General features: G+C 53.1%; 39 non-coding genes across 39 annotated transcripts; 16 read left to right on the top strand and 23 right to left on the bottom strand.

The window, feature by feature from the left end:
- The first annotated feature begins 273 nt into the window (after positions 1–273).
- Trnam-cau lies at positions 274–345 on the top strand. The gene has a single exon. It is a non-coding gene; the product is annotated as a tRNA-Met (tRNA).
- A 245-nt stretch (positions 346–590) lies between these two features.
- Positions 591–662, bottom strand: Trnad-guc. The gene has a single exon. It is a non-coding gene; the product is annotated as a tRNA-Asp (tRNA).
- A 107-nt stretch (positions 663–769) lies between these two features.
- On the bottom strand, positions 770–841 carry Trnad-guc. The gene has a single exon. It is a non-coding gene; the product is annotated as a tRNA-Asp (tRNA).
- A 107-nt stretch (positions 842–948) lies between these two features.
- Trnai-uau lies at positions 949–1040 on the bottom strand. The gene is given in 2 exon segments: positions 949–984; positions 1003–1040. It is a non-coding gene; the product is annotated as a tRNA-Ile (tRNA).
- Positions 1041–1418: 378 nt separating this feature from the next.
- Trnar-acg lies at positions 1419–1491 on the top strand. The gene has a single exon. It is a non-coding gene; the product is annotated as a tRNA-Arg (tRNA).
- Positions 1492–1778: 287 nt separating this feature from the next.
- On the top strand, positions 1779–1850 carry Trnam-cau. Its single transcript has one exon. It is a non-coding gene; the product is annotated as a tRNA-Met (tRNA).
- Positions 1851–2095: 245 nt separating this feature from the next.
- On the bottom strand, positions 2096–2167 carry Trnad-guc. The gene has a single exon. It is a non-coding gene; the product is annotated as a tRNA-Asp (tRNA).
- Positions 2168–2274: 107 nt separating this feature from the next.
- On the bottom strand, positions 2275–2346 carry Trnad-guc. The gene has a single exon. It is a non-coding gene; the product is annotated as a tRNA-Asp (tRNA).
- Positions 2347–2909: 563 nt separating this feature from the next.
- On the top strand, positions 2910–2982 carry Trnar-acg. Its single transcript has one exon. It is a non-coding gene; the product is annotated as a tRNA-Arg (tRNA).
- Positions 2983–3269: 287 nt separating this feature from the next.
- On the top strand, positions 3270–3341 carry Trnam-cau. Its single transcript has one exon. It is a non-coding gene; the product is annotated as a tRNA-Met (tRNA).
- A 245-nt stretch (positions 3342–3586) lies between these two features.
- Trnad-guc lies at positions 3587–3658 on the bottom strand. Its single transcript has one exon. It is a non-coding gene; the product is annotated as a tRNA-Asp (tRNA).
- A 107-nt stretch (positions 3659–3765) lies between these two features.
- On the bottom strand, positions 3766–3837 carry Trnad-guc. The gene has a single exon. It is a non-coding gene; the product is annotated as a tRNA-Asp (tRNA).
- Positions 3838–3944: 107 nt separating this feature from the next.
- Trnai-uau lies at positions 3945–4036 on the bottom strand. The gene is given in 2 exon segments: positions 3945–3980; positions 3999–4036. It is a non-coding gene; the product is annotated as a tRNA-Ile (tRNA).
- Positions 4037–4414: 378 nt separating this feature from the next.
- On the top strand, positions 4415–4487 carry Trnar-acg. The gene has a single exon. It is a non-coding gene; the product is annotated as a tRNA-Arg (tRNA).
- Positions 4488–4774: 287 nt separating this feature from the next.
- Trnam-cau lies at positions 4775–4846 on the top strand. The gene has a single exon. It is a non-coding gene; the product is annotated as a tRNA-Met (tRNA).
- Positions 4847–5091: 245 nt separating this feature from the next.
- Trnad-guc lies at positions 5092–5163 on the bottom strand. Its single transcript has one exon. It is a non-coding gene; the product is annotated as a tRNA-Asp (tRNA).
- Positions 5164–5270: 107 nt separating this feature from the next.
- Trnad-guc lies at positions 5271–5342 on the bottom strand. Its single transcript has one exon. It is a non-coding gene; the product is annotated as a tRNA-Asp (tRNA).
- Positions 5343–5449: 107 nt separating this feature from the next.
- Positions 5450–5541, bottom strand: Trnai-uau. Its single transcript is given in 2 exon segments — positions 5450–5485; positions 5504–5541. It is a non-coding gene; the product is annotated as a tRNA-Ile (tRNA).
- A 378-nt stretch (positions 5542–5919) lies between these two features.
- On the top strand, positions 5920–5992 carry Trnar-acg. The gene has a single exon. It is a non-coding gene; the product is annotated as a tRNA-Arg (tRNA).
- A 287-nt stretch (positions 5993–6279) lies between these two features.
- Trnam-cau lies at positions 6280–6351 on the top strand. The gene has a single exon. It is a non-coding gene; the product is annotated as a tRNA-Met (tRNA).
- A 245-nt stretch (positions 6352–6596) lies between these two features.
- On the bottom strand, positions 6597–6668 carry Trnad-guc. Its single transcript has one exon. It is a non-coding gene; the product is annotated as a tRNA-Asp (tRNA).
- Positions 6669–6775: 107 nt separating this feature from the next.
- Positions 6776–6847, bottom strand: Trnad-guc. Its single transcript has one exon. It is a non-coding gene; the product is annotated as a tRNA-Asp (tRNA).
- A 107-nt stretch (positions 6848–6954) lies between these two features.
- On the bottom strand, positions 6955–7046 carry Trnai-uau. The gene is given in 2 exon segments: positions 6955–6990; positions 7009–7046. It is a non-coding gene; the product is annotated as a tRNA-Ile (tRNA).
- Positions 7047–7424: 378 nt separating this feature from the next.
- Trnar-acg lies at positions 7425–7497 on the top strand. The gene has a single exon. It is a non-coding gene; the product is annotated as a tRNA-Arg (tRNA).
- A 287-nt stretch (positions 7498–7784) lies between these two features.
- Trnam-cau lies at positions 7785–7856 on the top strand. Its single transcript has one exon. It is a non-coding gene; the product is annotated as a tRNA-Met (tRNA).
- A 245-nt stretch (positions 7857–8101) lies between these two features.
- Trnad-guc lies at positions 8102–8173 on the bottom strand. Its single transcript has one exon. It is a non-coding gene; the product is annotated as a tRNA-Asp (tRNA).
- A 107-nt stretch (positions 8174–8280) lies between these two features.
- Trnad-guc lies at positions 8281–8352 on the bottom strand. The gene has a single exon. It is a non-coding gene; the product is annotated as a tRNA-Asp (tRNA).
- Positions 8353–8459: 107 nt separating this feature from the next.
- Trnai-uau lies at positions 8460–8551 on the bottom strand. The gene is given in 2 exon segments: positions 8460–8495; positions 8514–8551. It is a non-coding gene; the product is annotated as a tRNA-Ile (tRNA).
- A 378-nt stretch (positions 8552–8929) lies between these two features.
- On the top strand, positions 8930–9002 carry Trnar-acg. The gene has a single exon. It is a non-coding gene; the product is annotated as a tRNA-Arg (tRNA).
- Positions 9003–9289: 287 nt separating this feature from the next.
- Trnam-cau lies at positions 9290–9361 on the top strand. The gene has a single exon. It is a non-coding gene; the product is annotated as a tRNA-Met (tRNA).
- A 245-nt stretch (positions 9362–9606) lies between these two features.
- Trnad-guc lies at positions 9607–9678 on the bottom strand. Its single transcript has one exon. It is a non-coding gene; the product is annotated as a tRNA-Asp (tRNA).
- Positions 9679–9785: 107 nt separating this feature from the next.
- Trnad-guc lies at positions 9786–9857 on the bottom strand. Its single transcript has one exon. It is a non-coding gene; the product is annotated as a tRNA-Asp (tRNA).
- Positions 9858–9964: 107 nt separating this feature from the next.
- Trnai-uau lies at positions 9965–10056 on the bottom strand. The gene is given in 2 exon segments: positions 9965–10000; positions 10019–10056. It is a non-coding gene; the product is annotated as a tRNA-Ile (tRNA).
- Positions 10057–10448: 392 nt separating this feature from the next.
- On the top strand, positions 10449–10521 carry Trnar-acg. Its single transcript has one exon. It is a non-coding gene; the product is annotated as a tRNA-Arg (tRNA).
- A 287-nt stretch (positions 10522–10808) lies between these two features.
- On the top strand, positions 10809–10880 carry Trnam-cau. The gene has a single exon. It is a non-coding gene; the product is annotated as a tRNA-Met (tRNA).
- Positions 10881–11125: 245 nt separating this feature from the next.
- On the bottom strand, positions 11126–11197 carry Trnad-guc. The gene has a single exon. It is a non-coding gene; the product is annotated as a tRNA-Asp (tRNA).
- Positions 11198–11304: 107 nt separating this feature from the next.
- Trnad-guc lies at positions 11305–11376 on the bottom strand. Its single transcript has one exon. It is a non-coding gene; the product is annotated as a tRNA-Asp (tRNA).
- Positions 11377–11483: 107 nt separating this feature from the next.
- On the bottom strand, positions 11484–11575 carry Trnai-uau. Its single transcript is given in 2 exon segments — positions 11484–11519; positions 11538–11575. It is a non-coding gene; the product is annotated as a tRNA-Ile (tRNA).
- A 378-nt stretch (positions 11576–11953) lies between these two features.
- Trnar-acg lies at positions 11954–12026 on the top strand. The gene has a single exon. It is a non-coding gene; the product is annotated as a tRNA-Arg (tRNA).
- The last annotated feature ends 261 nt before the right edge of the window (positions 12027–12287 follow it).

The raw sequence follows: 12287 nt of genomic DNA, 5'->3' as shown, positions 1-12287 counted from the left end.
GCCGACGCGTAGCTGGGCAGTGGATTTCGTATGTCGCCGCACCGTGGAGTGCTTTGTTGCTCCTGTGCATCTCGCAGCTGCATGTCGAGTCGATCGTGGTAAATATCGCTGCCTGCAAGCGTCAGCGTAGCGTCAGTCGAGCAAAGTCGAGACAAGTCAAGCTGAGAGCTGTAGGAGATGATACGCAATTAAATACAGGCGTGTGAAAGCGACGCAGACAACACTTTCCAAGTGTCCCACGTCACGTGGCGAAGAGCCGGCGCTACCCCAGGCAGCAGAGTGGCGCAGTGGAAGCGTGCTGGGCCCATAACCCAGAGGTCCGTGGATCGAAACCACGCTCTGCTAAAATCATTTCTTTTGCGGACTGTGCCGAGCTCGATTATTACGCCCACAGCGTCGGCTGGGGTGCTTTGATACAGCGTTAACAGCATTCCCCGCAATTCTGAAATGTGAAGAATGCGAGAACCACTTCCTAAGTTGTAGCATTTTTTAAGATTTTGCGCCAACTACACTCCACGATCGCAAAGTTAATGCTCTTACGACCCACATACGCGCAACACTCGAACAGGGTTGTGAGATAAAAATCGCATCTCCCCGGCGGGGAATCGAACCCCGGTCTCCCGCGTGACAGGCGGGGATACTAACCACTATACTACCGAGGATGCGCTGTAGACAGGTGCCTGTGTGCGAGAGATATGGTGCTAGTAGCCGCAAACGACCTACACTAAGTTCAGCGAGTGATAGAGCAGCAATTAAAAATCGGATGTGCCTCCCCGGCGGGGAATCGAACCCCGGTCTCCCGCGTGACAGGCGGGGATACTAACCACTATACTACCGAGGAAGACGCAGCTAGCGTCTCGAATGCACAATTATGTTACTCAAATAGCTGATACATCTCAAACCTAGCCTCCTGTTGCTGTCAGAGACAGCTGCTAAGAAATAAAAGTATGCCCCAGGTGAGGCTCGAACTCACAACCCCGGCATTGCTCACGGCTACTGCCTTATAAGTACCGTGCGCTAACCAATTGCGCCACTGGGGCTACAACAGAGTGCTTTCAGTTAGCGGTATTCACTTTGCTGCAAACCAGTGGTGGCCACAGAAACATACGATCGCCACCTGATGCCATACTGCGACTTTGGCACCTGACTACCAATGCTTCGTGCTATTCTTGTTTCATATGCTACGCTTACATGCACATCAACCGGCTCTCGTCGTCGAGAAAACGTGGGAAAACGCGCGCCTTGCCTTCTGCTACCTGTCGAACAGCGAGAGCAGATGCGTGGCAAGCTCTAAGCTCTGCAGGCGCACTGCGGCCACGCAGCTGCACGAAAGGTACCTTCCTTGGGAGCTTGCTCAGCCATGGAGAACACGTTTCTTAGCGAATTGCACTTGTCTCGTAGAAAGAAATGCTGCCACTGGCCCTGTGGCGCAACGGATAACGCGTCTGACTACGGATCAGAAGATTCCAGGTTCGAATCCTGGCAGGGTCGGCGTTTTGTTAGTTGCCGACGCGTAGCTGGGCAGTGGATTTCGTATGTCGCCGCACCGTGGAGTGCTTTGTTGCTCCTGTGCATCTCGCAGCTGCATGTCGAGTCGATCGTGGTAAATATCGCTGCCTGCAAGCGTCAGCGTAGCGTCAGTCGAGCAAAGTCGAGACAAGTCAAGCTGAGAGCTGTAGGAGATGATACGCAATTAAATACAGGCGTGTGAAAGCGACGCAGACAACACTTTCCAAGTGTCCCACGTCACGTGGCGAAGAGCCGGCGCTACCCCAGGCAGCAGAGTGGCGCAGTGGAAGCGTGCTGGGCCCATAACCCAGAGGTCCGTGGATCGAAACCACGCTCTGCTAAAATTATTTCTTTTGCGGACTGTGCCGAGCTCGATTATTACGCCCACAGCGTCGGCTGGGGTGCTTTGATACAGCGTTAACAGCATTCCCCGCAATTCTGAAATGTGAAGAATGCGAGAACCACTTCCTAAGTTGTAGCATTTTTTAAGATTTTGCGCCAACTACACTCCACGATCGCAAAGTTAATGCTCTTACGACCCACATACGCGCAACACTCGAACAGGGTTGTGAGATAAAAATCGCATCTCCCCGGCGGGGAATCGAACCCCGGTCTCCCGCGTGACAGGCGGGGATACTAACCACTATACTACCGAGGATGCGCTGTAGACAGGTGCCTGTGTGCGAGAGATATGGTGCTAGTAGCCGCAAACGACCTACACTAAGTTCAGCGAGTGATAGAGCAGCAATTAAAAATCGGATGTGCCTCCCCGGCGGGGAATCGAACCCCGGTCTCCCGCGTGACAGGCGGGGATACTAACCACTATACTACCGAGGAAGACGCAGCTAGCGTCTCGAATGCACAATTATGTTACTCAAATAGCTGATACATCTCAAACCTAGCCTCCTGTTGCTGTCAGAGACAGCTGCTAAGAAATAAAAGTATGCCCCAGGTGAGGCTCGAACTCACAACCCCGGCATTGCTCACGGCTACTGCCTTATAAGTACCGTGCGCTAACCAATTGCGCCAGAGTGCTTTCAGTTAGCGGTATTCACTTTGCTGCAAACCAGTGGTGGCCACAGAAACATACGATCGCCACCTGATGCCATACTGCGACTTTGGCACCTGACTACCAATGCTTCGTGCTATTCTTGTTTCATATGCTACGCTTACATGCACATCAACCGGCTCTCGTCGTCGAGAAAACGTGGGAAAACGCGCGCCTTGCCTTCTGCTACCTGTCGAACAGCGAGAGCAGATGCGTGGCAAGCTCTAAGCTCTGCAGGCGCACTGCGGCCACGCAGCTGCACGAAAGGTACCTTCCTTGGGAGCTTGCTCAGCCATGGAGAACACGTTTCTTAGCGAATTGCACTTGTCTCGTAGAAAGAAATGCTGCCACTGGCCCTGTGGCGCAACGGATAACGCGTCTGACTACGGATCAGAAGATTCCAGGTTCGAATCCTGGCAGGGTCGGCGTTTTGTTAGTTGCCGACGCGTAGCTGGGCAGTGGATTTCGTATGTCGCCGCACCGTGGAGTGCTTTGTTGCTCCTGTGCATCTCGCAGCTGCATGTCGAGTCGATCGTGGTAAATATCGCTGCCTGCAAGCGTCAGCGTAGCGTCAGTCGAGCAAAGTCGAGACAAGTCAAGCTGAGAGCTGTAGGAGATGATACGCAATTAAATACAGGCGTGTGAAAGCGACGCAGACAACACTTTCCAAGTGTCCCACGTCACGTGGCGAAGAGCCGGCGCTACCCCAGGCAGCAGAGTGGCGCAGTGGAAGCGTGCTGGGCCCATAACCCAGAGGTCCGTGGATCGAAACCACGCTCTGCTAAAATTATTTCTTTTGCGGACTGTGCCGAGCTCGATTATTACGCCCACAGCGTCGGCTGGGGTGCTTTGATACAGCGTTAACAGCATTCCCCGCAATTCTGAAATGTGAAGAATGCGAGAACCACTTCCTAAGTTGTAGCATTTTTTAAGATTTTGCGCCAACTACACTCCACGATCGCAAAGTTAATGCTCTTACGACCCACATACGCGCAACACTCGAACAGGGTTGTGAGATAAAAATCGCATCTCCCCGGCGGGGAATCGAACCCCGGTCTCCCGCGTGACAGGCGGGGATACTAACCACTATACTACCGAGGATGCGCTGTAGACAGGTGCCTGTGTGCGAGAGATATGGTGCTAGTAGCCGCAAACGACCTACACTAAGTTCAGCGAGTGATAGAGCAGCAATTAAAAATCGGATGTGCCTCCCCGGCGGGGAATCGAACCCCGGTCTCCCGCGTGACAGGCGGGGATACTAACCACTATACTACCGAGGAAGACGCAGCTAGCGTCTCGAATGCACAATTATGTTACTCAAATAGCTGATACATCTCAAACCTAGCCTCCTGTTGCTGTCAGAGACAGCTGCTAAGAAATAAAAGTATGCCCCAGGTGAGGCTCGAACTCACAACCCCGGCATTGCTCACGGCTACTGCCTTATAAGTACCGTGCGCTAACCAATTGCGCCACTGGGGCTACAACAGAGTGCTTTCAGTTAGCGGTATTCACTTTGCTGCAAACCAGTGGTGGCCACAGAAACATACGATCGCCACCTGATGCCATACTGCGACTTTGGCACCTGACTACCAATGCTTCGTGCTATTCTTGTTTCATATGCTACGCTTACATGCACATCAACCGGCTCTCGTCGTCGAGAAAACGTGGGAAAACGCGCGCCTTGCCTTCTGCTACCTGTCGAACAGCGAGAGCAGATGCGTGGCAAGCTCTAAGCTCTGCAGGCGCACTGCGGCCACGCAGCTGCACGAAAGGTACCTTCCTTGGGAGCTTGCTCAGCCATGGAGAACACGTTTCTTAGCGAATTGCACTTGTCTCGTAGAAAGAAATGCTGCCACTGGCCCTGTGGCGCAACGGATAACGCGTCTGACTACGGATCAGAAGATTCCAGGTTCGAATCCTGGCAGGGTCGGCGTTTTGTTAGTTGCCGACGCGTAGCTGGGCAGTGGATTTCGTATGTCGCCGCACCGTGGAGTGCTTTGTTGCTCCTGTGCATCTCGCAGCTGCATGTCGAGTCGATCGTGGTAAATATCGCTGCCTGCAAGCGTCAGCGTAGCGTCAGTCGAGCAAAGTCGAGACAAGTCAAGCTGAGAGCTGTAGGAGATGATACGCAATTAAATACAGGCGTGTGAAAGCGACGCAGACAACACTTTCCAAGTGTCCCACGTCACGTGGCGAAGAGCCGGCGCTACCCCAGGCAGCAGAGTGGCGCAGTGGAAGCGTGCTGGGCCCATAACCCAGAGGTCCGTGGATCGAAACCACGCTCTGCTAAAATTATTTCTTTTGCGGACTGTGCCGAGCTCGATTATTACGCCCACAGCGTCGGCTGGGGTGCTTTGATACAGCGTTAACAGCATTCCCCGCAATTCTGAAATGTGAAGAATGCGAGAACCACTTCCTAAGTTGTAGCATTTTTTAAGATTTTGCGCCAACTACACTCCACGATCGCAAAGTTAATGCTCTTACGACCCACATACGCGCAACACTCGAACAGGGTTGTGAGATAAAAATCGCATCTCCCCGGCGGGGAATCGAACCCCGGTCTCCCGCGTGACAGGCGGGGATACTAACCACTATACTACCGAGGATGCGCTGTAGACAGGTGCCTGTGTGCGAGAGATATGGTGCTAGTAGCCGCAAACGACCTACACTAAGTTCAGCGAGTGATAGAGCAGCAATTAAAAATCGGATGTGCCTCCCCGGCGGGGAATCGAACCCCGGTCTCCCGCGTGACAGGCGGGGATACTAACCACTATACTACCGAGGAAGACGCAGCTAGCGTCTCGAATGCACAATTATGTTACTCAAATAGCTGATACATCTCAAACCTAGCCTCCTGTTGCTGTCAGAGACAGCTGCTAAGAAATAAAAGTATGCCCCAGGTGAGGCTCGAACTCACAACCCCGGCATTGCTCACGGCTACTGCCTTATAAGTACCGTGCGCTAACCAATTGCGCCACTGGGGCTACAACAGAGTGCTTTCAGTTAGCGGTATTCACTTTGCTGCAAACCAGTGGTGGCCACAGAAACATACGATCGCCACCTGATGCCATACTGCGACTTTGGCACCTGACTACCAATGCTTCGTGCTATTCTTGTTTCATATGCTACGCTTACATGCACATCAACCGGCTCTCGTCGTCGAGAAAACGTGGGAAAACGCGCGCCTTGCCTTCTGCTACCTGTCGAACAGCGAGAGCAGATGCGTGGCAAGCTCTAAGCTCTGCAGGCGCACTGCGGCCACGCAGCTGCACGAAAGGTACCTTCCTTGGGAGCTTGCTCAGCCATGGAGAACACGTTTCTTAGCGAATTGCACTTGTCTCGTAGAAAGAAATGCTGCCACTGGCCCTGTGGCGCAACGGATAACGCGTCTGACTACGGATCAGAAGATTCCAGGTTCGAATCCTGGCAGGGTCGGCGTTTTGTTAGTTGCCGACGCGTAGCTGGGCAGTGGATTTCGTATGTCGCCGCACCGTGGAGTGCTTTGTTGCTCCTGTGCATCTCGCAGCTGCATGTCGAGTCGATCGTGGTAAATATCGCTGCCTGCAAGCGTCAGCGTAGCGTCAGTCGAGCAAAGTCGAGACAAGTCAAGCTGAGAGCTGTAGGAGATGATACGCAATTAAATACAGGCGTGTGAAAGCGACGCAGACAACACTTTCCAAGTGTCCCACGTCACGTGGCGAAGAGCCGGCGCTACCCCAGGCAGCAGAGTGGCGCAGTGGAAGCGTGCTGGGCCCATAACCCAGAGGTCCGTGGATCGAAACCACGCTCTGCTAAAATTATTTCTTTTGCGGACTGTGCCGAGCTCGATTATTACGCCCACAGCGTCGGCTGGGGTGCTTTGATACAGCGTTAACAGCATTCCCCGCAATTCTGAAATGTGAAGAATGCGAGAACCACTTCCTAAGTTGTAGCATTTTTTAAGATTTTGCGCCAACTACACTCCACGATCGCAAAGTTAATGCTCTTACGACCCACATACGCGCAACACTCGAACAGGGTTGTGAGATAAAAATCGCATCTCCCCGGCGGGGAATCGAACCCCGGTCTCCCGCGTGACAGGCGGGGATACTAACCACTATACTACCGAGGATGCGCTGTAGACAGGTGCCTGTGTGCGAGAGATATGGTGCTAGTAGCCGCAAACGACCTACACTAAGTTCAGCGAGTGATAGAGCAGCAATTAAAAATCGGATGTGCCTCCCCGGCGGGGAATCGAACCCCGGTCTCCCGCGTGACAGGCGGGGATACTAACCACTATACTACCGAGGAAGACGCAGCTAGCGTCTCGAATGCACAATTATGTTACTCAAATAGCTGATACATCTCAAACCTAGCCTCCTGTTGCTGTCAGAGACAGCTGCTAAGAAATAAAAGTATGCCCCAGGTGAGGCTCGAACTCACAACCCCGGCATTGCTCACGGCTACTGCCTTATAAGTACCGTGCGCTAACCAATTGCGCCACTGGGGCTACAACAGAGTGCTTTCAGTTAGCGGTATTCACTTTGCTGCAAACCAGTGGTGGCCACAGAAACATACGATCGCCACCTGATGCCATACTGCGACTTTGGCACCTGACTACCAATGCTTCGTGCTATTCTTGTTTCATATGCTACGCTTACATGCACATCAACCGGCTCTCGTCGTCGAGAAAACGTGGGAAAACGCGCGCCTTGCCTTCTGCTACCTGTCGAACAGCGAGAGCAGATGCGTGGCAAGCTCTAAGCTCTGCAGGCGCACTGCGGCCACGCAGCTGCACGAAAGGTACCTTCCTTGGGAGCTTGCTCAGCCATGGAGAACACGTTTCTTAGCGAATTGCACTTGTCTCGTAGAAAGAAATGCTGCCACTGGCCCTGTGGCGCAACGGATAACGCGTCTGACTACGGATCAGAAGATTCCAGGTTCGAATCCTGGCAGGGTCGGCGTTTTGTTAGTTGCCGACGCGTAGCTGGGCAGTGGATTTCGTATGTCGCCGCACCGTGGAGTGCTTTGTTGCTCCTGTGCATCTCGCAGCTGCATGTCGAGTCGATCGTGGTAAATATCGCTGCCTGCAAGCGTCAGCGTAGCGTCAGTCGAGCAAAGTCGAGACAAGTCAAGCTGAGAGCTGTAGGAGATGATACGCAATTAAATACAGGCGTGTGAAAGCGACGCAGACAACACTTTCCAAGTGTCCCACGTCACGTGGCGAAGAGCCGGCGCTACCCCAGGCAGCAGAGTGGCGCAGTGGAAGCGTGCTGGGCCCATAACCCAGAGGTCCGTGGATCGAAACCACGCTCTGCTAAAATTATTTCTTTTGCGGACTGTGCCGAGCTCGATTATTACGCCCACAGCGTCGGCTGGGGTGCTTTGATACAGCGTTAACAGCATTCCCCGCAATTCTGAAATGTGAAGAATGCGAGAACCACTTCCTAAGTTGTAGCATTTTTTAAGATTTTGCGCCAACTACACTCCACGATCGCAAAGTTAATGCTCTTACGACCCACATACGCGCAACACTCGAACAGGGTTGTGAGATAAAAATCGCATCTCCCCGGCGGGGAATCGAACCCCGGTCTCCCGCGTGACAGGCGGGGATACTAACCACTATACTACCGAGGATGCGCTGTAGACAGGTGCCTGTGTGCGAGAGATATGGTGCTAGTAGCCGCAAACGACCTACACTAAGTTCAGCGAGTGATAGAGCAGCAATTAAAAATCGGATGTGCCTCCCCGGCGGGGAATCGAACCCCGGTCTCCCGCGTGACAGGCGGGGATACTAACCACTATACTACCGAGGAAGACGCAGCTAGCGTCTCGAATGCACAATTATGTTACTCAAATAGCTGATACATCTCAAACCTAGCCTCCTGTTGCTGTCAGAGACAGCTGCTAAGAAATAAAAGTATGCCCCAGGTGAGGCTCGAACTCACAACCCCGGCATTGCTCACGGCTACTGCCTTATAAGTACCGTGCGCTAACCAATTGCGCCACTGGGGCTACAACAGAGTGCTTTCAGTTAGCGGTATTCACTTTGCTGCAAACCAGTGGTGGCCACAGAAACATACGATCGCCACCTGATGCCATACTGCGACTTTGGCACCTGACTACCAATGCTTCGTGCTATTCTTGTTTCATATGCTACGCTTACATGCACATCAACCGGCTCTCGTCGTCGAGAAAACGTGGGAAAACGCGCGCCTTGCCTTCTGCTACCTGTCGAACAGCGAGAGCAGATGCGTGGCAAGCTCTAAGCTCTGCAGGCGCACTGCGGCCACGCAGCTGCACGAAAGGTACCTTCCTTGGGAGCTTGCTCAGCCATGGAGAACACGTTTCTTAGCGAATTGCACTTGTCTCGTAGAAAGAAATGCTGCCACTGGCCCTGTGGCGCAACGGATAACGCGTCTGACTACGGATCAGAAGATTCCAGGTTCGAATCCTGGCAGGGTCGGCGTTTTGTTAGTTGCCGACGCGTAGCTGGGCAGTGGATTTCGTATGTCGCCGCACCGTGGAGTGCTTTGTTGCTCCTGTGCATCTCGCAGCTGCATGTCGAGTCGATCGTGGTAAATATCGCTGCCTGCAAGCGTCAGCGTAGCGTCAGTCGAGCAAAGTCGAGACAAGTCAAGCTGAGAGCTGTAGGAGATGATACGCAATTAAATACAGGCGTGTGAAAGCGACGCAGACAACACTTTCCAAGTGTCCCACGTCACGTGGCGAAGAGCCGGCGCTACCCCAGGCAGCAGAGTGGCGCAGTGGAAGCGTGCTGGGCCCATAACCCAGAGGTCCGTGGATCGAAACCACGCTCTGCTAAAATTATTTCTTTTGCGGACTGTGCCGAGCTCGATTATTACGCCCACAGCGTCGGCTGGGGTGCTTTGATACAGCGTTAACAGCATTCCCCGCAATTCTGAAATGTGAAGAATGCGAGAACCACTTCCTAAGTTGTAGCATTTTTTAAGATTTTGCGCCAACTACACTCCACGATCGCAAAGTTAATGCTCTTACGACCCACATACGCGCAACACTCGAACAGGGTTGTGAGATAAAAATCGCATCTCCCCGGCGGGGAATCGAACCCCGGTCTCCCGCGTGACAGGCGGGGATACTAACCACTATACTACCGAGGATGCGCTGTAGACAGGTGCCTGTGTGCGAGAGATATGGTGCTAGTAGCCGCAAACGACCTACACTAAGTTCAGCGAGTGATAGAGCAGCAATTAAAAATCGGATGTGCCTCCCCGGCGGGGAATCGAACCCCGGTCTCCCGCGTGACAGGCGGGGATACTAACCACTATACTACCGAGGAAGACGCAGCTAGCGTCTCGAATGCACAATTATGTTACTCAAATAGCTGATACATCTCAAACCTAGCCTCCTGTTGCTGTCAGAGACAGCTGCTAAGAAATAAAAGTATGCCCCAGGTGAGGCTCGAACTCACAACCCCGGCATTGCTCACGGCTACTGCCTTATAAGTACCGTGCGCTAACCAATTGCGCCACTGGGGCTACAACAGAGTGCTTTCAGTTAGCGGTATTCACTTTGCTGCAAACCAGTGGTGGCCACAGAAACATACGATCGCCACCTGATGCCATACTGCGACTTTGGCACCTGACTACCAATGCTTCGTGCTATTCTTGTTTCATATGCTACGCTTACATGCACATCAACCGGCTCTCGTCGTCGAGAAAACGTGGGAAAACGCGCGCCTTGCCTTCTGCTACCTGTCGAACAGCGAGAGCAGATGCGTGGCAAGCTCTAAGCTCTGCAGGCGCACTGCGGCCACGCAGCTGCACGAAAGGTACCTTCCTTGGGAGCTTGCTCAGCCATGGAGAACACGTTTCTTAGCGAATTGCACTTGTCTCATTGCACTTGTCTCGTAGAAAGAAATGCTGCCACTGGCCCTGTGGCGCAACGGATAACGCGTCTGACTACGGATCAGAAGATTCCAGGTTCGAATCCTGGCAGGGTCGGCGTTTTGTTAGTTGCCGACGCGTAGCTGGGCAGTGGATTTCGTATGTCGCCGCACCGTGGAGTGCTTTGTTGCTCCTGTGCATCTCGCAGCTGCATGTCGAGTCGATCGTGGTAAATATCGCTGCCTGCAAGCGTCAGCGTAGCGTCAGTCGAGCAAAGTCGAGACAAGTCAAGCTGAGAGCTGTAGGAGATGATACGCAATTAAATACAGGCGTGTGAAAGCGACGCAGACAACACTTTCCAAGTGTCCCACGTCACGTGGCGAAGAGCCGGCGCTACCCCAGGCAGCAGAGTGGCGCAGTGGAAGCGTGCTGGGCCCATAACCCAGAGGTCCGTGGATCGAAACCACGCTCTGCTAAAATTATTTCTTTTGCGGACTGTGCCGAGCTCGATTATTACGCCCACAGCGTCGGCTGGGGTGCTTTGATACAGCGTTAACAGCATTCCCCGCAATTCTGAAATGTGAAGAATGCGAGAACCACTTCCTAAGTTGTAGCATTTTTTAAGATTTTGCGCCAACTACACTCCACGATCGCAAAGTTAATGCTCTTACGACCCACATACGCGCAACACTCGAACAGGGTTGTGAGATAAAAATCGCATCTCCCCGGCGGGGAATCGAACCCCGGTCTCCCGCGTGACAGGCGGGGATACTAACCACTATACTACCGATGATGCGCTGTAGACAGGTGCCTGTGTGCGAGAGATATGGTGCTAGTAGCCGCAAACGACCTACACTAAGTTCAGCGAGTGATAGAGCAGCAATTAAAAATCGGATGTGCCTCCCCGGCGGGGAATCGAACCCCGGTCTCCCGCGTGACAGGCGGGGATACTAACCACTATACTACCGAGGAAGACGCAGCTAGCGTCTCGAATGCACAATTATGTTACTCAAATAGCTGATACATCTCAAACCTAGCCTCCTGTTGCTGTCAGAGACAGCTGCTAAGAAATAAAAGTATGCCCCAGGTGAGGCTCGAACTCACAACCCCGGCATTGCTCACGGCTACTGCCTTATAAGTACCGTGCGCTAACCAATTGCGCCACTGGGGCTACAACAGAGTGCTTTCAGTTAGCGGTATTCACTTTGCTGCAAACCAGTGGTGGCCACAGAAACATACGATCGCCACCTGATGCCATACTGCGACTTTGGCACCTGACTACCAATGCTTCGTGCTATTCTTGTTTCATATGCTACGCTTACATGCACATCAACCGGCTCTCGTCGTCGAGAAAACGTGGGAAAACGCGCGCCTTGCCTTCTGCTACCTGTCGAACAGCGAGAGCAGATGCGTGGCAAGCTCTAAGCTCTGCAGGCGCACTGCGGCCACGCAGCTGCACGAAAGGTACCTTCCTTGGGAGCTTGCTCAGCCATGGAGAACACGTTTCTTAGCGAATTGCACTTGTCTCGTAGAAAGAAATGCTGCCACTGGCCCTGTGGCGCAACGGATAACGCGTCTGACTACGGATCAGAAGATTCCAGGTTCGAATCCTGGCAGGGTCGGCGTTTTGTTAGTTGCCGACGCGTAGCTGGGCAGTGGATTTCGTATGTCGCCGCACCGTGGAGTGCTTTGTTGCTCCTGTGCATCTCGCAGCTGCATGTCGAGTCGATCGTGGTAAATATCGCTGCCTGCAAGCGTCAGCGTAGCGTCAGTCGAGCAAAGTCGAGACAAGTCAAGCTGAGAGCTGTAGGAGATGATACGCAATTAAATACAGGCGTGTGAAAGCGACGCAGACAACACTTTCCAAGTGTCCCACGTCACGT

Source organism: Schistocerca americana, unplaced genomic scaffold (assembly GCF_021461395.2).
Source record: "Schistocerca americana isolate TAMUIC-IGC-003095 unplaced genomic scaffold, iqSchAmer2.1 HiC_scaffold_282, whole genome shotgun sequence".
Lineage (NCBI taxonomy): Eukaryota > Metazoa > Arthropoda > Insecta > Orthoptera > Acrididae > Schistocerca > Schistocerca americana.
The sequence above is the reverse complement of the archived record's forward strand: the minus strand, read 5'-3'. Positions and strand labels throughout refer to the sequence as shown.